Raw genomic sequence first — 24,519 nt, forward strand, 5'->3', positions numbered from 1 at the left:
ACTTGCTATCCCTTTGTTGCAAAATGCCTAACTGCAGTAATTTTGCAGGGACAATCCCAATTAATCTTGTCATCCCACTTTTCCAACTGTTTTTAAAATGTCCCAGTTCCTTTATCTGCTTCCCACTTCCCTCCTTGTCCACAGCTTCCTTCAATTGTTACAAACTGGCTTCAACAGGCAAAAGTACTTAGTATGGACTTAATAAAATCAGTAGGGAGTAGAAGAGAGGGGAGCTCAGTAGTCTCAAGCAAAACCAGTCTGCTGCAGCATCTCCTACATTGTGTGGTCTTTCACATTAACCATTTTTCTATATTAATAACACTAAGATGTCCCTTGACCATATGTGCCCTGGTTTTCATCTTTGAAATGTTGGAAGATATAGTGTTGTCTTTTTAAATCCACTATCTGCAATTGCTATTCTTTGGGTCCTCTGACTCCAGTTTAAATATATCAAGTAGGGAAAAGAAAATTATATCCATTGTTTTATTACATATAAGGATTGATTTCATGATCAAGTCACTGGAATTTCTAGCAAAGTAAGTTTTCACTTAGAGGTTATATCAATATTTCAGTTGAAAATGTAATATACATGAGAAGGCAATGTTTAAAGAACAGTTGCTTTGATTTGACACAACTTGGAAACATCCATGAAGCAATATTAAATGGAATCTTGACTAGACTTAAGCACAATAAAAAGGGCTGATTACAATATATTCCGCACTTCAGAGTATTCAGTGATATCAGGGATGACAAGATAATTAAAGAAGATCCTACTGGAAGACACAGGGTATATGTTTGAATGTAAAATATATTAAACATCAAGGGGGGGGGGGATTGCAAGGTTGGAACAAAAGAGGGAGTAGGCATTAGTTGCAATGGAACAAAGCTGAAGCATGTGATGGAAATAAAGGCCAAACTTTAGCCAGTCCCTACATGAAAACATTTGCTTATATACCGCTGTATCTCAAGCCCATTAATGACTATATCTTTCCGTTCTGCTTGAGTAAGGTAATCTTGTGAATCCTTCAATTTTTTGTAGTTAGCAGTATAAAAAACAAATGGTTTTACCTCAATATTGTCCAGACACTGTTAATTACACAATTTCAATTCATGGTGAACAACTTTCTGAAGAAGAGAGGCTCTGCTAAGCAAATGATTGGGAAGACTGATTTTTCAGTGGTCTCAGGTAATAAAACAAGACATTGTGTATTCTCCATGAATCTTGAATGGGCAAATATTATATTATATGTGTGTTTATCTGCTTGCCCACAGTGAGTGCTATCCCATACTCTCGGCAGTATGAGGCCAGGGAACATCATGGGATGGCCTTGTAAACACTTCCACCAGCTCCATCTCAAAACTGGTCCAACTGTTTACATGGATTCAAAGTCAGGGTTTGCTTTAAATTCTGGGGCAGAATTCAGGGCAATCTAAAACTTTGGTTAACACAGTTCAGGGCCATGTTAAGCAGCTTTTGCCCATGTTAATCCGGATCAGCTCTGTGAAGCATTTAGACACCATGGACTCAGCCTCACTTCCTCTTAAACGGTCAGTGTAGATGTGTCCCTAGTCTGGAAAACGGTAGAACAATTTTCAATGTAGACTGCCACATTGGCCCACAAAGCTCTCTGAAACTTTCTAAAGCATTGCCACCAGTGGAAAGCTATCAGTCTCATTAAAATTAACATTTTAAAAATGATGGTGAAACTGGACTCCTACTAACTGTTTTAACTTGTAAACTACACCAGATTAAACATCTAACTGTCACTAGTAGCAAATTGCTCTTTCCTCCCTCCTTCCAAAATTATCATTATTTTTGTGAAAAAATGCATTTTGTAGTGCTCTAAGTGGTTCTTTTAGAATGTACCGATATGACATAGTCAGAAGAGTATAATATAATCTCAACAGTCATAGTTTAATCATATAGTATCCTGGAAGTTTGAAGTTTGATGAGATGATTAGAACATTTGGCCAGGTAGCCCTAATGCATGTCCCTGAATTATAGCACAGCAGAAAAACAGAGTAAAAGTGATAGGGTTTATGTTTTCCCAACTCTGTTCTAGACTGCTGTTCAGGGTCTACCTAATTGCTTTGATTAGGGGAGAGATAATGAAGAGTTTCATTAACAGCAGTACTTTTTGGGTATTCAAAGTCATCAGGTGGGGTTTCTACTTCCTAAAGAAATAATTTGCAAAAAAAAAAATGGAAGTTCTGGGACAGCCTGATCATGGATCGTCTGTATGGCTCTCAGGCTGCAAATGGGGATTTGCATGTTATGAAATGTTATCTAATGAGAAACAGCATCCCTTCTCCTCCCTCTCTCTCCAACCCCTCTCTCTATATAGGATGTCAAGGAGAAGAAGACAAGGATAGAATTCTCCTCTCTGGTTGTACAGCAGAAGTTTGCTCCATTTTGAGTGAGCACCACCCTGGTGGTGGTGTCAAATGTGACAGTGCAGTTGTCCCTCCACATTTGCAGCTTTGTGGAGGGGGTGTACACTTTGACAAATACAATTCTCTTTCCACATTTGAGGATTTGATTATTCATGAATTTGATTTAAAATGATCTCTCTAAGACTATTTAGGTTGTGGTCAAATTCCTCCTAAAGCCTGCAAAACCTGCAGCCCTCTGGGTGTTTTGGACTTCAGCTTCCAGAATTCCTGAGCAGTGGACAAGCTACCTAGCAGTTCCAGGAGTCTGAATCTCAAATACCTGTAGGCCAAAAGTTATGCAGGCCTGACCTAGAGATCTAGAGATTTCTAGAGAAATTCTTATATATCTAGGAATCACTAGTGACTCATACACACACACACACACACACACACACACACACAACAACATTTATACCCCACCCTTCTCACTCCAAAGGGGACTCAGAGCAGCTTAAAGGCAATAAAATCAGTATTTCTACACATTTAAAAATCAGCAACCCATGGACCCCATCACATGACTCAAGGTTCAACTGTAGGTTCAAGGTATTTCGCCATTTCTAAATTGTGAGGGTTTCCCACAATTCCTAAGTCTATTTAGGCAATCTATTTCTTTTTTCAATTCCCTGCATAGAGTCATGTAAAAACACCCAATTTATCATGTGATAGGAATCCCCCCCCCCCTTGCCCGTTTGTAAACAAAACGATGACATCATCATGGAGGGAGAAGTCAAAATGGGCAGTTGTTTCTTTTCTTCTGCCATTACCATTTTGGGATCGAGAAACCAGGAACAGTAATAGATCTCTTTTAAATGTAAAATAAATTGATTTTTCTTTTTAATTTAGAGATATCTGTGCTTATATAGTAAATGAAATATGCCTTATACTTCAGGGGATTATGCCATCTTCACCTGTCTCCTGAGTGATGGCAAATCAAACAGATAAATCTTAAAGAGAGCAGAGATAAGAACTGGGTGTGATGGAGTAGGAAAATCTTCCATTTAAATTTCAGAATGGGGCATGGTGAAGTTTAAGGGAAAACCAACTATCTCAAATATCTTACTTATCCCATGGGATGAAGTCTTAGATTCTCCAATGTAATTCTGTGCTCAGCTTCCAATGGAAGTTGACAATTGAGTCATGCTTAAAGACCTAGAAATTCCTAGAGAGATGTTTATCGGATAAAAAAATGTAATTTCTATATTTGCAGTTTTTCCACATTCCTGTGTCAGCCCTTCAGCAAATGTGGAGAGCTGACTGTATTTTTATGGCTTCCATCAAGGGTTACCTAGCTGGAAACAAGAGGCAATTCCTGAACCTTTGGCAACTTTGTGGAATAAGGATTTTCAGCAAGTGTTCCTTGTTCTTTACAACTATGAAAGGTACAGGAGACACCACCAGTTTTCAGTTAGGCAGTTGAGTTCATCAACAGGCTGCAGGCTGGAATAATACAAGTGGCAATGAAAGTTTGACATACTGCTGAGAGTTAAGCACAGCTAACCTGATGCAACGCAGAATGCTCTCTTAATCCATGACTGAAGTGGAGTTGAAAAATAAGCATCCTTGGGCTGCAGCCAACCTTGCTATCAAATATCCCTTCAGTCTATGGTAATATTACAAAAGTGGCTGCTACATTACAGATACTGTTGTGATATTTCTGAGGAATCAAATGAACTGGGGGCAAATTCTGCCTGTTTCCAACTTATTTGTAAGGCGGCTCATCGCCAGCCACCTGCACAACAAACAGATGTCATACTTCAAAGCAAGCTATTTTGCATACATTAGCTTAGATTTGCAATGGCATCCACAGTTCAATTCTCTGCTCACAGGCAATGGCTGTTCCACAAAAGGCAATGTGAATAAATTTGATGTGACACTTGTACAGCCTGGTTTCTTCTATATTGTCTTCAGCCACTCTACTAAACCTGTGCACTTGGCATTCAATACCCTAGTATAGGAGTGGTGAACTTTTTTTTTTGCCAAGGGCCATGTGTGTGTGTATGTGTGTGTATATGTATATATATATATATATATATATATATATATATATATATATATATATAAACATCATTCGAGTGCCATACCTTTATTTATTTGTTTAAATATAAATAAATAATTATAAAATTATATTATATGCCATTATAAATCATAAAATCATATATTAAAAATCAAATGAAATTTCCAAAGGCTTCCTGGGATGAGAAGGACAGGGTTAAAACGTGCAAAATAAATAAATAAATAAATTTGCTGTTAACCACGTTATCCAAAGCCTTCCTTGCTTCCAGAACCCAGTCCCCCCCCCCCCCCCCCACACACACACACTATTCAAGGGGTATTTTTATTGTTCTTTTATTGCATGGCAGAAGGGGGTTGGACTGGATGTCCCTTGGGGTTTCTGTTGTTGTTATTATTATTATTACTACTACTACTACTCTTACAAAGGCTGGGTGGCCATCTGTTGGAGGTGTTTTGATTATGCTTGTACAGCATGGCTGAATGGGGTTGAACTGTATGGCACCAGGGGATGGTTAAAATTGTTCTTCTTTTTTAATATTGTAACCTTTTTTTCTTTGCACTACAAACCAAATACCTGCAGTGTGTGCTTAGGAATTCATTAATGTTTTTTTCTATTAGTTCACACAAACACTGTCCACCCATCTGCCACTGGCCACTTTTGCTTCAAAAAGGGCTCTACAACAGAAAACGTTTGAGAACCCCTGGTCTAAATGCACAGCTAATAAAGATTTAGGTCTTATTCTATTTTGCTGTAAACTTAAATCTAAAGTCTTTTTGCTTAGCTCTCTTCTCAGGGGCACTTCATCGTTCGTCTAGTTTCCAGCAAATCCCTATGCTATATTACTCCTATAAGCAGTTCGTAACTTTTAAAAAAAGTGAAAAAAAGAAATGAAAATCCTGCTTTTAAAGTACTGTAAGCAAATTAAATATTCATATCCCTTAAAAGCAATTAAATTTACTGTCAAGTAATTTGCAACTCTAAACAGCAAATGTACAAAAATAATTAGCAAGGTTGAAAATCAGTTATTTCTCTGATAAGCTCATAAGCCCTTTTAATTAAAATCACAATTTTTTTAATTGCCAAAGGGAGTATTTTGTTTATAGCCGAGAAACATTTCTAAGTTTTAATTTAAGTTTCACACACTAATATTCTTGTAATTGAGAAACACCCTCTGGGGCCATGAGTATCCGTCTAACAAAATAATATGTTTCCCTATTAATACTAAGGAATGTCATGCATAAAAATGGAACATTCTCGGAAACTTGAATCTAAATCCAATTGGTAATCCCAGCTAGAACAGATGCACAGGGTCAATTGTTGAAGTCAATACTTATGTAAAGCCACTGATTCAATGGGGACAAAGGGTACATCTACATTATAGAATTAAATGCAGTTTGAAACAACTTTAACTCCCATGGCTCAATGCTATGGAATCCTTGGAATTGTAATTTGGTGAGGTTCCAGCATTATTTGTCAGTGGGAATTGATTTCATAGTATTGAATCAGTCAAAGTATTGTCAAACTGCCTTAATTCTACAATGTAGAGGGATCCTAAGTCCAAAGTAGTTTGCACTTAACTGCCATTATAATACATCTACACTGCCATTACAATAGTGATTGAACTCTATTATGTGACACTGTAGACCAGTGGTTCTTAACCTTCCTAATGCTGTGACCCCTTAATACAATCCCTCATGTTGTGGTGACCCCCAACCATAACATTGTTTTTGTTGCTACTTCATAACAGTCATTTTACTACTGTTATAACTCATAATGTAAATATCAGATATGCAAGATGTATTTTCATTCACTGGACCAAACTGGGCACAAATACCCAATGCATCCACATGTAAATGCTAGTGGGGTTGGGGGAGGATTGATTTTGTAATTTGGGAGTTGTAGTTGCTGGGATTTATAGTTCACCTATAATCAAAGAGCATTCTGAACTCCACCAACAATGGATTTGAACCTAATTTGTCATACAGAACTCCCATGACCAACTGAAAACACTGGAAGGGTTTGGTGGGTATTGACCTTGATTTTGGGAGTTGTAGTTCACTTATATCCAGAGAGCACTGTGGACTAACGCAATGGTGGATCTGGACCAAACTTGGCACAAATACTCAATATGCGCAAATGTGAACACTGGTGGAGCCTGGGGAAAATAGACCTTGACTTTTGGGAGTTGTAGTTGCTGGGATTTATAGTTCATTATAATCAATGAACATTCTGAACTCCACCAATGATAGAATTGGCTCAAACTTCCCACATGAAATCCCCATGACCATCAGAAAATACTGTATTTTCTAATGGTCTTTGGCGACCCCTCTGACACCTCTTCACGACCCCCTAAGGGGTCCCAACCCCCAGGTTGAGAAACACTGCTGTAGACTCAAATAATCCAGTTCAATGCAGTTTAATATGCATTATATGAGTCTACACTGAACAAACTGCATTATATGTCAGTGTAGATGAGGCCTCATCAAGGAGGGGAGAAGAAGGCCAAATCTTACTGTTCCTACTAGGCTCAGGCAAAAACAAGTTGCACTAGTCTTTTTCCTTTGGAGGTGGGGGTGATGTGTTCTTCTTCCTCTGTGATAACGCTTGTCATGTTGTTCACACTTGAAAGTTGCTGGGAAATATGTGTCTCGGTTTTCCTCTGTCAAATGTTGGGGGGTATGATTGTACTGGAGGTTAAAGTACTTGGTCTTTAGGCATTTTAGGCATTATTATTTTTATATGGAATATGTGAATTAACAAAAATTATTTCCAGACACTCCTTTTCCATTACACTTACTGACAATTGCTTCGGATCACTAAATTCTTCTGTTTTGTCCACATCATCATGGTAATTAATCTCTGTGGTTACTTGTGTTTTTGTTTTGTTCTCTGCGTTGAATAATGCAGCATAAAATAAAGTACATGCTGTTTGTTCCAACAAAAAACATAGCTGTGGTCTCTGATTTTGAAAACTGTTTTGCAGTTTTGTGCTAAATATATTCTGACTGGTTTCTCCTCAAGATGTTGAAACCTCAAAGGACAGAGCTGATAAATCAAAGACCCAGTTTTTGTTTAAATAAGTAGCAAGACGTCAAACTTTGACAGAAGTAGGTGAAGGCCCCATCTACACTGGCATATAATGCAGTTTGGACTTCATTGTACGGTCAATGTTTAACTGCATTGAACTGCACTATATGAGTCTACACTGACCATATAATGCAGTTCCAAACAAGAAAGTGGAATGGCATTAGAGATGTAATGGAGAAGGATAAACATTCATTTCATTTCACAATGGGGAGTCCCTAAGTGTCACAGTAAAGCTATGAACCCCCCACTCCACTTTCCTCCTCTCGTGGGATGAAGTCCTTAACTCCATTAACTCAGCAGGGAAGAGAAGGGAGTGGAATCAGACTCTTTATAATGTGTTTGTGTGTGTGTTTATATGTACTTTCAACTAGCCTAGCGAATTATGGCAACCCCATGAAATTCATTGGATTTTCTTGGGCAAAAACTACTCAGAGGTTGTTTTGCCAATTCTTCCCCCTGAAATATAGGCCCCATCCATACAGCATCTCAATCATGGGAGCTCTCATTTCAAAATGAGTGACATCAGCAGGAAACATGGGAGGAATTGCTACAAGGGAGAGAAACTGGGGTATAAAAAGGTCCCGTTTTATTCTGTTTCGGGGGAAAAGAAGTGCAGCTTCATATGTGTGTGTGACCCTGCATTCCAAAAATCACGTGTTTTCTTCCCCTCCCCTCCCCTCCCCTCCCCTCCCCTCCCCTCTCCTGGGGACTGCTCCAACTGATGTCCACTTTTTAAAAGCCCAAAACAGCTGATCAGCTATTTGGGCTGTCAAATGGACAAACAGCTGATTTAAAGGAAGCACAAACAGAGAGCTATTAGAACTCTCTGCAACTCTTTATTTTACACTGTATAGTATTAAACAGAGCTTTAACAAATAATTAGAGAAGGGAGAAATTTGGCAAAAGTTTTTTTAAAAAAATTCACTCTATTATGCGCATGTATATTGATCAGAGCATAACTATCTATTTTTTTAAAAAAAAAACAAACTTCCCACCCCACCCCACACACACATATACACACAATTTTGCTACTTTGGTGGCTAAGCTTCCTCCCTTTCTTATGTGACCGGTTTAGGGGTGACTCTCCCCTCCTTACCATCCCCCATCTCCTTAAGTTTCTGTGAGGGAATGCTATATCCAGATAAAGAAACAAGGCTTCCCTCCACATTTCCTTCCAGGCCCCCCTTTTTTTCTCCCACTTTGGTACTATTTTTATGAACCAACTTGAATGATGAAAGGACAAACCTCAGCCTGTTTTGAATGAGAAGTTGGGGGCGGGGGGGAGACATTGCAAGAGCAATGTTTGCAATATATGCCGCTTGCTCCAAGATGGGAGGGTATTAATAAAGAGACAGGATAGGAAAGGGAGGGGAGCTCCAAAGGAGTGCTTGTGTTGAAGAAGAGGGGGAACTGGAAGAGAGGGAGAGAGAAGACACTTGCAGTAGCAGAGAGGAGAGGAGAGGAGAGCAGAGGAGGAGTGCACATACCAATGTTGTACTTAAATAATAAACTTCAAGTCAGATTTGGGAGAAGCAGGGAACCAATGAAAGTGAAACAACTTCCCCTCCTCCCCACTCCCACTGGTGACTTTTTTTTCAAATGAACGGGAGGGGAAGGAAGGAGATTGGTTGTTCTGAATTTTCAAGACATCGTTTTATTACAATGGGGCATTTAAGTGACCAGGCTCTCTATTTTCTCCCCAAACACAGAAGGGAGGGCACTGAGGCCAGTGGGGAACTTACTTTGACGTCCTGGGGTTTTCTGCTCTTTTCCTAAAACCCACATTTTAGTGCTGTCTGGAAGCGCCCATAGCCTATGATACTTGATATTTTTGACAGTCTTCTGAGGAGACTCAGGTAAAGGCAAACATTTGCAGCTTGTATGTTTTTCAGCAGTAACTTTTGCCACTGTAGTTTAGTGTAGTCACATTTCCTGGTTTTCATCTGTAACATGTTGGAAAATATGTGTCACAGGAAAAAAGAATACTGAGATTCAATATAGTTGAGTTTTAATAGGGATGTGATGTAGAAGATGGAGTAAGCTTGCTTTCTGCTACTCGAGAGAGTAACAGAAAGGATTAAAATTCTGAAATTCCAAGTTAACATTAGGAAGAATGTTTGGACTGCAATTGGTATTTGACAGTAAAATAGACTGCCTAAGGTGGTGGAGGACTATCATTCAGTTTTGCAACTGAAGTTGGATGACCATCTCTTGGGATATTTTAACTGTATTCCTGCATGGCAAGGGATTGGACTAAATAGCCCTCACACAGTACCTTCCAACCCTATTGCTGCAGCATCTCACACAAAGTTGAGCAATCATACCATGCTAACTCCTAATTGTTCTAGGATGAAAAAAAATCCTTCTATTTCTGATGAGAAGAACAGTTCCAGAATTCTTATTTCACAAGCTAGTGTGAAGTAAAAAGGAAATGCTGATCCCCATCTTTACTAAAAAAAAAATTTAGTACGTACAGAAACATGACTGGATAGAAAAGAAAAAGATATGTCATGAGGAAGATTAAGTTCTGTAAGCCTGACAGTCTAACAACATGTTCCTTCTGGGATAATCTTTTAATATTTTTGATAAGGTAATCCTTTTTTTCCCCATTCCCTTCAAATATGTCAATGCCATATAATTAGACCTTTCGTAGGCATTATCTCTTGAAAGGACACTTGGTGGCACTCATTCAACATCTTTTTTTTTTTTTTTGCTTCAACTGAACTTGGAGCTTTAGCTGAGTCTATGAATGAAATGTTAGTCAAACCAAAGGTGTAAACAATTCTGCAATTATATCTATTGGCCTAAATCCAGTTGTTAATTTCAGCTAAATTAGTCTGACTGAATTAATGGAAACTTAGCAAATTGACTCTTCTATAAATTCCAGTGATTCAACGAATCTACACCAATTGGGATTAATTTTTGGATTTAGACTCTTCAGTTTACCATCACTACACACTATTTGGCCATTTTTTTAAAAAAAGAAGGGTTGCATGGTGTTAAGTTTCAACGTACTTGTATATTATACAAATAGCACATACTTGAATAGTTTGCATATTATACGAGTAATGCCATCCGACTCAATGATAATTTGGCCAATATCTTAAATATTTCCCATTTCAAATAAATTTACCTAATGTGAATTCTTCATTTTAAGTAAAGGCTCTGGAATGACTTTATCTATGCATGATTTGTCTATGGTCACATTGTATCATGGCTCTTTTTATGGTATAAATACATTTATTTTAGGCTTACCATTATGCCTTTTGCTCATAGCTTGCATACCAACTCGCCTATTTTGGAAGGATCAGTCTCAGTTATTCCTTTGCTGTCCCATTTTATTGGTTACTTTTAAAATGTCCTGATTTTGGTTACTTTAAAAATGTCCATCTCCCTCCATTGTCCTCTGATTACTTTTGTTGCAGAAGTAGTTTGTACTCAATTAGCCCAGAAAGGTGGAGAGGAAACGAGAGGAAAGCTTGGAAATGCAACCCACTTGCATCCTCTCCTAGCTTGTGTATTTCCCCTATTTAGTTTTTTTTTTTTTTTGCTATCTTGACCACCATCTGATGTTGCTTGTCTCCAATGTTCCAACTTTCACCTGCAAAACATTGGAAAGTATGAAATTGTTGTTTTAAACGACATTAAAATGTAATTGTAAGACTGTATAGTTGTAACTATGTTGCCCTGGATTTGAAAGCCTCATAGGTCACCTAAAATGACGTGGTGGGCCAGATTTGGCCCACAGGCCTTGTGTTTCACATGGTGCTTTAGACAAAAGGAATTAACTGTCTCAGCCAGTAGAATGGTTAGGATGGGATAAAAATGGCTAAACCTCCACAGATCTTCTCTTCTATTGGAAGACAGAACTATGTATCCCACACAACCTTATTTTGCCTATTGAAACTAGCCTGGTGCCTCATTTGTAGCAGAGGACACTAATCAATCAAGAATGGTCATACCTGTCTGATCTCCTTCTGTAATTGGATTGGCGAGAGGGTGACATCTTGTTCATGGCAAACCACCCTGATAAACAAAATATGAAGGATGATGATGATGATGATGATGATAATAATAATAATAATAATAATAATTTATTTATATTCCACCCTTTTCCCTGAGAAGACTCAGAGCTGATTTCAGCATATAAACAGTGACAGGCAAACATTCAATGCCTTATTACAATGAAACAAAATGACACACAAATACACAGGGAAAGGCAAAGGCTTCTCCTTTCATTTCCGGCCCTAGGGGAGGTGCTAATTTCAATTTCCAAGCTGAGGAAACTGTGTTGTCCATAGACACCTGGTCGTGTTGCCAGCATGACTACATGAAGCATCTTTTTGTCTTTCCCACTGAGGCAGCACCTATTGATCTACTCACATTTGCATGTTTTTGAACTGATAGGTTGGCAGGAGGGAAGATGGGAAGAGACAGCATTGATTTGTGAGTTGCATAGTTTCCATAAATTTACACAAACATTGCTGCTTATATTGCCAATATTCACATTATTTTTAATGGGTGTGTTGTCTAAATCTTTCCCTGGTTTGAAGTGAACATATCAATGTCACTCTATTAAAGGACGCAGACAACGTCCAACAGGCTGGATTACAACAGCTAAAAGTGTAGTCTTACATAACGACTTCTGGGCTTCCCCCTCCCTGGATGGTACAGCTGCTCTGTTCACAGTGTTCCATTATTGTCCACTCTATTTGCCCATCAGAGAATTTAAATTGCATTATTTGAATGCCAGGGAGCCAGACAGAAGTGAGAAGATAACTTGTAATGGTAACAAGGTGACCAGTAGATGGCATTATTGAGGCAAATTTTATAAGATAAAGCTTTCTGCCATGCCTCATACATAAGGAGGACAACTGATACAGTTCCTAACATTATTATAAAACATCTTCAATCTGGCATTTTCCATGCTTACGGCCAGATAGATGCTTAGTGCGATATGCCGTGGGCATATATTTCCACCCTTCCAAAGAGTAAGAAAGGGCTTCATGACCTGGATCATAAAAGAAGCTTGTTTTGTTTTAGAGGAGGACACAGAAAAGTAGGTCACACTGCTCCCAGGGCAAGAAGAGAGTGCCAGTTGTTTCAGCCATCATAACTTCAGGCTTGGTTAACTTCTGCTCTATTGAAGGCCCAGAGCCATTGTTAGCAGGATACAGAGTTTGGCTGAGCCAGTGGCCAGAGCACAGCCTGGAAAGTTACCTATTTGACTTTTACTCCCAGAATTTCCCACTCTTTGTGTCAAATCTTTCAGGTGTTCTCTTGGTAGCAGGAGGAAATAAAGGAAATCTTCCTGGAGACCATAAGAACAACTATGTAAGATCCAATCAAACTCCTATCTAGTTCACATTCTGTCCCCACAATGCCTTACCAGATGTAATACTGGGCAAAATGGAGCATTGGTGATACTACTTTGAGGGGCAGCCCTTGCCACTCCCTATAATCACCACCACCATCTTGTTATTTTCTGAGAGGAAAAAATGTGCATTGCTTCCAGGAGCCCTCTTAGTATACTTATACTTTTAAACATGAAAAACGCTTGTTTTGTCCCTTTTGGCAAATACAGTGTTCCCTCACTTATCGCGGGTGTTCCGATCCAGGACCACCCGCAGTAAGTGAAATTCCATGAAGTAGAGACACTGTATTTATTTTAAATTTTTTACATTACTTTAGGCAGGGAGGGGGACCTTCCCCACCCCGTGCCCCGCTCTGCTGTGGTCCTTTCACCTCCGAAGCCACGCAGGCAGCAGAAGGCCAGGGAGGCAGGCCTTCCACACTGCGCTTTGGGCTGCTGCTCTGCTGGACAGCGGGGGGGACACAGGCGGAGAAGGCCTTGGTGGGCCACTCAAGAAACAGCAAGTTCACGGTAAGCAAACCACGAGGCACTGAGGAAATACTGTAAAAGTATCCATCAATTGAGCACCTTGAGATATGTTTTCAGTTCCTTTACATATTTTATTGGATATTCCTTGTTTTTTTTAAAAAAAAAATAGTAAACTTCTGGACATTTTGGCTTTGTCTTCCCTCTCCCCACCATCTTGAAGTGTCCTGAGTGCAGAAAAGTAACCTTCAGGTTTCTCAATTTCATAACTTCCAAACCATGACAGGTATGGCCAAGCAATATCAGAGTGTGATCATGATGGTAAAAGCTATTAATGAAGAAGGATAGACAAGTAAGGAAAGGCTGCTGCATTTTACTTTTCTGTGAGCCTGCTGAATAGAGTCTGCTCGTTCCTCTTCACTCTGATGAGTTAACTGAGGCTGCATCTACATTGCCTTATATATCAGCATCTGGTCCCAGATTATTTGTTCATGGGATATAGGGCAGTGTAGATCCAGCCTGAGTGCAAGCAATTTTCATTCTTAGAATTAAGTTTGCCTTCTTTTATCCCAGCATCACCTTCCCATCCTTGCTCCAGATGTTGCTGTCTTTCCTCTTACTTCACCAGTCTAGTTTTCTTTTCTTGCTTGAGAAACTGTAGATTTCACACATATTTCCAGAAATGACAGACACAAAGCAGAGGTTGAAAGAATGTATCAGCGTGTGAATGATTTGATAAAAAAAAGAGAAAAAATGAATTTATTTATTTCGTATCAAAAGCATTGCATGAATTATACTTATTCATGTAATGCTTTTGATACGAAATAAATAAATTAAATATAAATAAATAAATAAATCTGATAAAAATTGATAGAGCACAAGTGGCTAAATATTATTTGACCAAAAATGGGCAACAGCAAACACATTGTCTGTAGCCACAAACAATTCTTCCTCTGTACATGAGGCAGGACATTGCGGACAAGCATACAGATGCAGAGTTGTGTGTTCTGCTCCACAGTCACACAAGGTGGAGTATTCTTGTAGGTAGTGCCATTTAGCCAGGTTGCCTTTTGATCATCCTACTCCACTTCTATGTCTGTTCAGGGACTTCCAAGTTGCCCATGCTTGGTTTGCCCCTGGAGGAAGAACCTCCTGGGGGGGTATCCAATTGGGATTTCCTGATTTAGCTACCCAGATGGATACGCTTGTTGTTGTTGGAGGGACGTTAAGAGGAGTGGTGGTTCTCATGAAGCTTTTTCTTGATTTGAGTCTACTGGGAGGAGGCTGATAGCCATGCAGTTGATGGCTTTCATAGTGTTCAACCTTATTTCTCTCACAGTCAGCAGCAACTTCTCGTTGCACGTCGAGGTGGGGGGAGGGCAATGCCAGCTAGTCTGTAGAGTTTATCAACAGGTGTAGGCTTGAGACATCCTGTAATTATTCTGCATGTTTCGTTCAATGAATGAATGAAAGAAAGAGATAAGTCTTTACAAAGTGTGTAATTATGGTATAGTTAGACTCTGGCTGGATCTACACTGCCATATAATCCAGTTTCAAAATGCAGATGAACTGCTTTGAACTGGATTATATGAGTCTACACTGTTGTATAGTACAGTTCAATGCAGTTTATCAGCATTCAGAGACTGGATTATATGACAGTGCAGATGTGTCCTGTATAAAACCTCAATTGTACTATAGAATCTGACTTGATGACAAAACTTTACCCAGGAACTAGGACAATTAGTGTCATTGTTTTTTCTTGAGAAATCGATTAAATAATTGGAGTTTTCTGTGGTTTCCAGGCTTTATGGCCATGTTCTAACAGCATTTTCTCCTGATGTTTTGCTCTGAAAATGCCAGCCACAGAGGCAAATGAAACATTAGAAGATTCCAGTCATGAAAGCCTTCAACAATACATTAAATAGATTATCATTTATACTCTTGTATAAATCAGGTTCAGCTAAGGACAGTTTTGGGTGCAAACTTATGGACTATGATAGATTAATTGAGCATCATTCCCAGGAGAACAGAACACACCAATGACACTTCAGGAGGCCAACCACCCTTGGCAGCCTCCACTGCCATTTTCAGGCATTCAAAAATGTCAGAACTCATACCATGACAAAGAAAATAGTGAGGAGATCAGTGCTTCTTGTAGAATTTCCCAAGATGGACTAAACTGTTGCCTTTTGCCATTCAAGGTGCAGGTTCTTACCTACAAAGCCTTGAACGGTTTGGGACCCGCCTACCTGCGTGACCGCATTTCTGTGTATGAACCCACACAATCTCTTCGATCATCTGGAGAGGCTCTGCTCGCGCTCCCACCTCCTTCGCAGGCGCGATTGGTGGGGATGAGGGAGAGGGCCTTTTCAGTGGTGGCCCCCCGACTCTGGAACTCATTTCCCAGGGACATTAGACATGCCCCAACATTGGCAGTCTTTAGGAGGAGCCTGAAAACGTGATTGTGTGCCTTCCCTGAATAAGGAAAACTCTCAGCAATATGCCCTCAAAATGCACTTTACCATTGATTTAGGACTGACTGCGTTCCCTCATCTCTTTTTGAAAACCCTATACCAGTTATATCCTACCTTGTTCATGCCCAGTGTTATTTTTTAAATTTTAAATTATTACATTTGGCCCAGCCATTGGTTTTTAAATGCTTATGTGTTACTGTTTATTGTTTTGTCCATGTGATTTATATTAATTGTATTGCATTGATTGTTTTGTTATTGCTTTGTTATTGATGTACTGTTGGCTTGGCCTCATGTAAGCCGCACCGAGTCCCTTGGGGAGATGGTAGTGGGGTATAAATAAAGTATTATTATTATTATTATTATTATTATTATTCAGAAAAGAGGATGAATTCATTTAAAATAAGAGTTGATGTACAATACTCACATTGATAAGTGGACCCAGGTTTTTTGGGTTGATTTTTTTGGGCAACATTTTCTGAATTTCTACATGGCCATAACACTATGCAGATTAAGATCACTGCCTCTGGTAGGAAATGCCAGGATGGCAGCAGTAGCTTCATATCTCTGTTTTAATTACATAAACATGGATCCATACCCCCAAAGGTCTTAATTTGGAAGGGATCAACCCCTTCTTGTCCTACTTTTCAAACTGCACTTAGAATTGACCTATTTCCCTCTCCTCCTCCCACTTCCCCCCTTTGTACTCAAGTTACTTCCATTCCTGCAAACAGAGTTCAAAGTGCAAAAGTAATTTATACTCAAGTAAGGCAAGTGGAGGCGAAGCAAGAAAGGGCCCTTCTCAGGAGGCTCTAGCCTCATCTACACTGCTATATAATAAAGTCTGAACTTGATTATTTGGTCAGTGTAGACTCTTATAGTGCAGACTGAACTACATTGAACTGGATCTTATGAGTCTACACTGTAATGTAATCCAGTCCAATGTAGTTAATCTGATTCTGAAACGGGATTGTATGGCAGTTTAGTTGGAGCCTCAGACAAAGCAAATTGGTTCAGGTACTCGTGGCTTTTGAGTTTTTCCTCATTTATAACACTTGCCATTTCAACTGCACTCTGATGTTACTTGGTCACATCTGTCCCAGTTTCATCTGTGATATGTTGGAGAGTATGTAGTTCCTGTCTGTTGGAGAAGAGAACTGTGTGTATAACAGGGTAAGTTGTGTGTCCTCTAAAGTAACTTGTATGATTTATCTTTCTTTTCTTACTCAAGTTCTCTGGACTCATTTGCTCTGCTGAACATGACAAACTCAAAAACAAAATCCAAGTTTATTTTGTATTTTCTCTGCTGACTCTGACAGAGTCTAGGGAAAGTTTATGGTAATTCCAGTTCCATATTTGGGCTTGCATGAAATCAAGTGGGATCTTAATATTCTTCTCCAAACAAGAGCTCTTTAAGGGTAGTTCAGGTGATTTTAAACAGGAGTTCACATTGCCTCATTAGGTGGGGAAGAGTTGGCAGTCAGCAAAGTCTGAATGTCTGCTGCACACGGTCTGTTTAGGTTGCCGAGTTCCTTAATGTTGGACTCAGAGGCCTTGTAGCTTTTGCAAATGCTATGATTCAATATTGGAACAAGTATCTAGGCAAGTTCAAGCCATCTTTATACACTAAAGTACAAATATGACACTTTTCTCCAATAATGGTAATTTTCTTCTAACTGAATGCCAAGTATTTAACACTTCCCACATAACAAAGGAGTTGCATACACAGTAACAACTGAGGTCACCTAGCAATAGAAAAACCTTACTTACTTACTTACTTACTTACTTAATTAGGGCTGTGACATATTTCTCTAGGAGTAAATGATGTTGAACTCACTGAGATCTACCTATGAGATTTCCACAGATCTACACCTTATTTTCTAGTGATGTTTCGTAGCTTCTGCTTTAAAACCTCCAGAGAAGGAGACTAGGTTAAGGTAAAGGTTTTTCCATGACAATAAGTCTAGTCATGTCCAACTCTGGGGTGTGGTGCTCATCTCCATTTCTAAGCTGAAGAGCTGGCATTGTCCGTAGACACCTTCAAGATGGCTGGCATGACTGCATGGCATACCATTACCAATAAGTGCCAGAGCGATACTTATTGATCTACTCACATTTGCATGTTTTTGAACTGTGACTTTTTGGTCAACAAGCTCAGCAGCTCAGTGGTTTAACCCACTGTGCCACCGGGGGCTCCAAGGAAAAACCTATTAAACATCAAATTACACTGTGATTTTACAAAGCCAACCAATGGGTTTCAAATCTATTTTCCAGGACTGTAGTCTGCTGCTGAAACCACTAGAACATGCTGACTCTCAATCTCAAGAACTGACTGAAAAAAAATCAAAATACAGTAGAGTCTCACTTATCCAACATAAACAGGCTGGCAGAACATTGGATAAATGAAAATGTTGGATAATAAGGAGGGATTAAGGGAAAGCCTATTAAACGTCAAATTACAATATGATTTTACAAATTAAGCGCCAAAACATCATGTTTCACAACAGATTGACAGAAAAAGCAGTTCAATACATGGTAACATTATGTAATAATTATTGTACTTATTAATTTAGCATCAAAATATCACAATGTATTGAAAGAGATGTGGATCTGAGCCGGAGGCAGACTGCACTGGATAATACAGAACATTGGATAAGTGAAGGTTGGATAAGTGAGACTCAACTGAACTGTACTTGCTATAGTGTTGCAGCAAAGGCAAAATAAAAGCCTTCCTGCTTATAAAGGAAAGAACAAAAGTCTCTGCATGTTTTGTTGTTTGAATAGTAGAACACTACAGCTGTGTTTTTGGATACCTGGTTCCTTGACCAGAACTAATAGTCACTTCTGCAAGAACAGGAGTTTTATGACTGCATAGAACTCCTGACAACATATTTCGCTACCGAGCAGCTCTTATCATTATTTATTATTTATTTATTAGCCATACTTGTACTCCGCTCTTCTCTACCCCGATAGGGGGACTCAAGGTGGAAGTCCCCCTGTTCTTCCATTAGTTCTTCTTAATGTTTAGGTGGAATCTCTTTTCCTGCAATTTGAATCCATTGCTCCATGTCCTAATCTTCGGAACAGCAGAAAACAAACTTGCCCCCTCCTCAAAGTGACATCCTTTCAAATGTTTAAACATGGTGTCCCCTCTCAGCCTTCTTTTCTCCAAGCACTCAGACCCAGCTTCCTCAGCCTTACATGAGTCCTTTCTAATGATACCATCTAGGTAGCTGAAAATTTAAAACTGTGGGTTAGAAATGGAGCAGCCCATGGATTGGGTCTGAGCCTGAAATGCCTTCTGCGCAGTTCCTTGACCTCTCCCTTATTTTCCCTTTATGGGGAGCATTGAGACCTATGCTTCTAAGGCCTCTAGGGCACACAATCCTTTGTTTAAATAAATACTATTATTTCCACAGTCACAAGAAGGTTGGCCAGGGAGTCTTCCTCTCAATGGGAGGAGAAGAGAAGTATGGAGATGACATAATTCTCCATATGGTGGTTTTGGGGTGTCATTTTCTTCACCTTATGCACACATATAATAACTTTATAATAATAACTTTATTTTTATACCCTGCCAACCATCTCCCCAAGGGGACTCAGGGCGGCTTACAAGGAACAAGGCCAAAAAGTACAAATAAAACACAACAGATTAAAAACACCAGATATAAAGATATAAAATACACACCATAAGAATCAGATATGGAAGGGGATTTGGAATATGTAAAAGGAGAATTGTCTATTATGCCGTTACACCCAGACGCTTTATAAACTAAACTCTGATGTGCTGTTCCTATGTCTGGGTGAACCGCTAGGGCTTTCTGGAGAAATTGAGATAATAAAAAATGGAGTCCACTGCGAGGTCTAAACATCAAAAAGGGGGATATTTATTTCAACAGTTGTTCTCAATACAATAGTTCTCTCAATAATCAATTAAACTTATCCCACTACACTTAACTCAATACTTCTCCATTCAATAGACCTCAATTACTCTTATCTCAATAGTTGTTAATTTAGCTTATCTAACTATATTATTCCAATTGTACTTATCTTAATTCTCAATTGCTGATCTCAATAGCCAGTAGCTGATCTCAATAGCCAGTAGCTGATCTCAGTAGCCAGTAGCTGATCTCAATAACCAGTAGCCAGTAGTTTTTGCGGTGGTTTTTTCTGGGCTGCCCTATTTGGCCCTCAGCACATCCAAAAGGCTTCTTTGGAACTGAACAGAGTAGGGAGACTCCAAAATGGCTGCTTCTACCCTGGAAACAGGGGCGGGCCCAAAGAGCTACTCTTTGACCAATCATTGCAGAGGGCCTGCAAACTGGCTTTCCTGCTTCTGGCTGCTAACTTTTTAGGCCTTGCAGAGGCTGCAGCAGCCTGGGAGAAACTCAAGGAGAGGCTGTTTCCAGCAACTTAAAGGTAATGCAAAACCCAGTCTCCTGGGAGACGGAACACTATACTGTCTGGACTCCAATTGTCACACATCTGGAATATTTCACATCCTCAGTGCTGTGGACTGTGAGTCGAATATGTTCTCATCTTCATATCCATTGCTGCATCCTACAGTGGTTTATATTTATCTGGTTAGAAACATTAACAACGAGAAAAGAAATGGGGGCAGCTTGACCTCTGCGTTCTGACTGAAAGAGTTTCATTCCGACCTTCATGACACACAGAAACATCTTTCTTTGGCCATTTTTTCAGAATTGGAAAAGAAAGCAATGTTCAAGAGTTTTCTTGATTATCTGAAATGTAAAAGGGGGTGAACTGAAAGAAGTGTGATATATTCCCTTCTACAAAGCATATTTCTCTCATATAAGAAAAGTGTTCTTTGTGTGAGATTTCGTAGCTTAAAGCTCAACTTCTGGTCATTCACATTAGGGAACTGATACATATCTATTTTTTTTAATCCCTCAGATGTACTTTTTGCCATGTCACTACCTGAGGTCACACTGTATTTCTTTCCTGCCATTCAAATTTAAAATGTTTCCTTCTGTAGTTGTTTATATAGACACATGAAAAATCCCTTTCCAGTTATGTCCCGGATTTTGTTCCAGGGGGAGGTGGAAAGCAAATACAAACAATAATGCAATGTTGATTCACAGCAAGACAGATGTTTCCTTAGCCACTTGTTTCAGCCTTTGGGACTCAAACTACTTTACTCCCCTTTAAGCGATATCTTTCGGAATTGCCCTACCATAATGAGGTATTTGTGTCTTTAGTGTTTTGGAGTGCTATGAAAAAGCCACAAATTGTAAGCTACTTGTTTACTTTCCTGAGTCCAGATTTAGTTACAACAAAATTATACTAATTAATGGGACTTGAGCTTGTTAATGAGTAGCATCAAATGTAATATTTTACATAATGAATAACTAACAAGTAACTTATCAGGCTCTGACTACCACTAACTATTGCCTCCATTGCCACCAAAGGAGCATTACATGTTATGTTATAGACACTCAACATCCTCTGGTCCAATGAAATCACTTTAAATTATTTATAACTAGCTGTACCCATCATGCGTTGCTGTGGCAAACCTTCTCTCCTTCTTTCTCTCCTTCTTTCTTTCTCTCCTTCCTTCCCTCCCTCTTTGTTTGTTCCCTTTTTTTCTTTCCTTCTCTCCTTCCTTCCTTCTCTCTTTCCTTCCTTCCTTCCTTTGCTGTTTGATTCCATCTTTCCATCTCTTTTTCCCTCCCTCTTTTTTCTATCCTTTCTTCCCTCCCTTTTTTCTTCCTTCCCTTTTCTTCTTTCCTTGTTTGCCTCTTGCCAGGCACCGATGGGAAGGAGCCTTGCAGCTCTCAACCTTGATGGGCCCGGTGCAGGGCAGGTGGGAGGTATTTTTCTAGGCAGGCCTCGCTCACCTGGCACTGGCCCTTTCGTTTTTCTGCTGTGGCCGCGGGGCACCTTCCCGCTTGTTTGGCAGGTGGGCATGCAGGAGGAGTTGCATGAAAGGTGCCCTGCAACCGCAGCTGCGGCAGAAAGAAGGGGCCAGTGCTGGATTAGCAAGGCCCACCTTGAAAAGTGCCTCCCACTCTTCCTGTCGGTGCCCAGGTAAGGGAAGACAAATCCTAGCAAGCAACATCTGCACGGAGCAGCCGCCCACCCACCTAATCAGAGGGAAAAGAAGGAGAAAGGGTCCCTGTTTGGTGGGGCCGACAAAGAGAGGATGGAGACTGGGAGGGAGGTAAGGAGGGCTCACATGAGACCCGGCATGGTGGGCCCTCCTTACCTCCCTCATTGGGTTGGTAGGTATATTCTGTCCAAATTTGGTGTCAATTCGTCCAGTGGTTGTTGAGTTATGTTAATCCCACAAACCAACATTACATTTTTATTTATATAGATGTTTCAGAAGTTGTCATAAAAACTAGATATGGTTTTGAATAATTGTTTGGAGTGACATATATAAAGAATACAGAAGAAAAACAAATTCACTTATCTAATTCCACATGAAAAGGGCATTTCTTAATCATCAGGACTCCACACAAATAAAGTTTTAATGCAATGAAATTATTTGTAGTTGGGATTTTTTAATGCAACATTTCTTTGGGAGAAGGGTTATTAACTTGGGAGAAGGATTATAAAGGAAAATTTACCCTTGTGCAGAGGAAACTTGTTTTTGCATAGGAAATGGTATTTTCTGCATTAGAAGTGTCCATTTTTACACAGAAACTTTTTAGCACTAAATCCCTCCCTTGCTTATGGACATTTTATTCCATTGCATCGGGAGTAAGCCATTCATCTGGATTACAGTATTCTACATTATAAGGAATCTTGTGAACATTAATTCCATTACATATTCCATTCACCATGTATTCCAAAAATAACTTCACCCGGGTTTGTCAGCATTTTCACTTCTTGTCAAGGTTGTTTTGGGCGAGTAACATTTTTATCTGACGATAGGAGTTGTGTTTTATTTTTTTCATTTTTGCCTGAATAGAAAATGAACTGAATGGTTCTTCTGTCTCATTATAGATGAAGTCTTGAATTCCAACTCCTGCTTTGGTGAAGATTGCTTGAGTTCTTTGTTTGACAAATTGGGTCTTCCTAGTTTATTTTAAGGAAGTCCTGGCTGTGATATAAGACCACAGAAGACATGCAGTTGTCCAATGTTTCTTCTGCTCTAAATATTGAGGGCTTGGTTTTAATTTTAGTTCACTGAACTTAGCTATAAGTCCACTACTTGAGGACTGAATTTCCTTCTTCATTTCTAATCTCCCTTCAAAGGAATCTTATGAGTTCTGACATGTTCTCTTCATCAACAGCTTCCCAGCTATGGATGAATATTAGTCTCATCTAGTCAAATCTTCAGGATTTGTCTCATCAATACTGGACAAGAAAGACTCGTGAATATTTGATACAACTGTGAGTCACTGCATTTCTGATTTTTGATAATGTGTTCTTATTTTTTATGTAAATGTGGATTTTTTGGGGGGCGTTGGTTATTTTTGTCTTTGTTCACCTTCCTACAGCATTGAATGTTTGCCGCTATCCATTGAAAACAGCCCTGAGTCCCCTTTTGGAGATAGGATGGGATATAAATAAAGTTTTATTATTATATATTTCTCAGCCATCACACAACTGATATTGCATAGGAAGGTCAGGTGATCTTTTAGCTGTGTTCATGATCACATAATCTTTCCCCCAAATCTGTCCTTCCCTCCTATATCCTATTTTTGTTCTTCAAAATCCCTCCACTGCATTGTCTGTTGATCCACTCTGGCATGACTTTAGGTGATTAAATATATCTGTCTTTGTTAATCTGGTATTCTGCTGAATAGAGGCTTCAAATTGACTCCAGAGGTTTGGCCCGTAGTTGGTGATCTTCACAAATCCTCTCCATCATCAGTTTTGGGAATTTAACCATTGGGGTTTTTGGAGATTCTGCCTTTTCTAATTCTAACTTTTCACAAAGGCTTCCACATGATGATATAACATTTGCAATTCCGTATGACTTAATTCTGGACTGCTGACAGGGATCTGTATTTTTGACCACTATTCTAAACAATGACAGTTTGTGAAAGTTCAAGATCCGACCCACACTTTATAATGAATCTAGCAACCTGTTTTCCAAATCACTACATTTTAAAGATTTTCTCTGTTTATACATCAGACTGATTGACCTTAGAGCAAGATGCTCTTATGAAACATGTATCACTGGGATTGTTGTATTCTCATCGACCTCAGTAGGACTGCAATAAGTAGGTGGCACACATCTTGAATAATGTTTCATAAGTAAAGCAAATCTAACACTGCCTGAGGTTGCTTAGCAATGAACAAAACTATCAACAGAAATATACATATCCTCAAATGCATAAAGTTCCAGAAGTAAGGATGATTTAGTTTATAATTATTGGCCCAACTCTTGCACCATGCTTTGACCCTGATGTAATGACGGACCTAAAAATTCTCCATTCAAATATGGTGTTATGAAGATGATTGTTATATCATTAGTCTATTAGCAGCAAATCACATGGAAGAAGAATCTTGATGCTCATTAGGCTTGTGTATTTCTGCTGAACCTCAATCCGTTTCTGCTGGCTGGATACCAGTAGACCCCCGTATTCATTTTTGCACACCTCTTGAAAATGGACAGGTAACTGGGTAGCTGTTTTCATACCACAGCCAGAAAATATGGCTAGATCCAGCCTGTTGGCTGCAATTGGGGAGGGGGGGCT

This window comes from Anolis sagrei, chromosome 2, assembly GCF_037176765.1.
Source record: "Anolis sagrei isolate rAnoSag1 chromosome 2, rAnoSag1.mat, whole genome shotgun sequence".
In the NCBI taxonomy this organism is placed as follows: Eukaryota; Metazoa; Chordata; class Lepidosauria; order Squamata; family Dactyloidae; genus Anolis; species Anolis sagrei.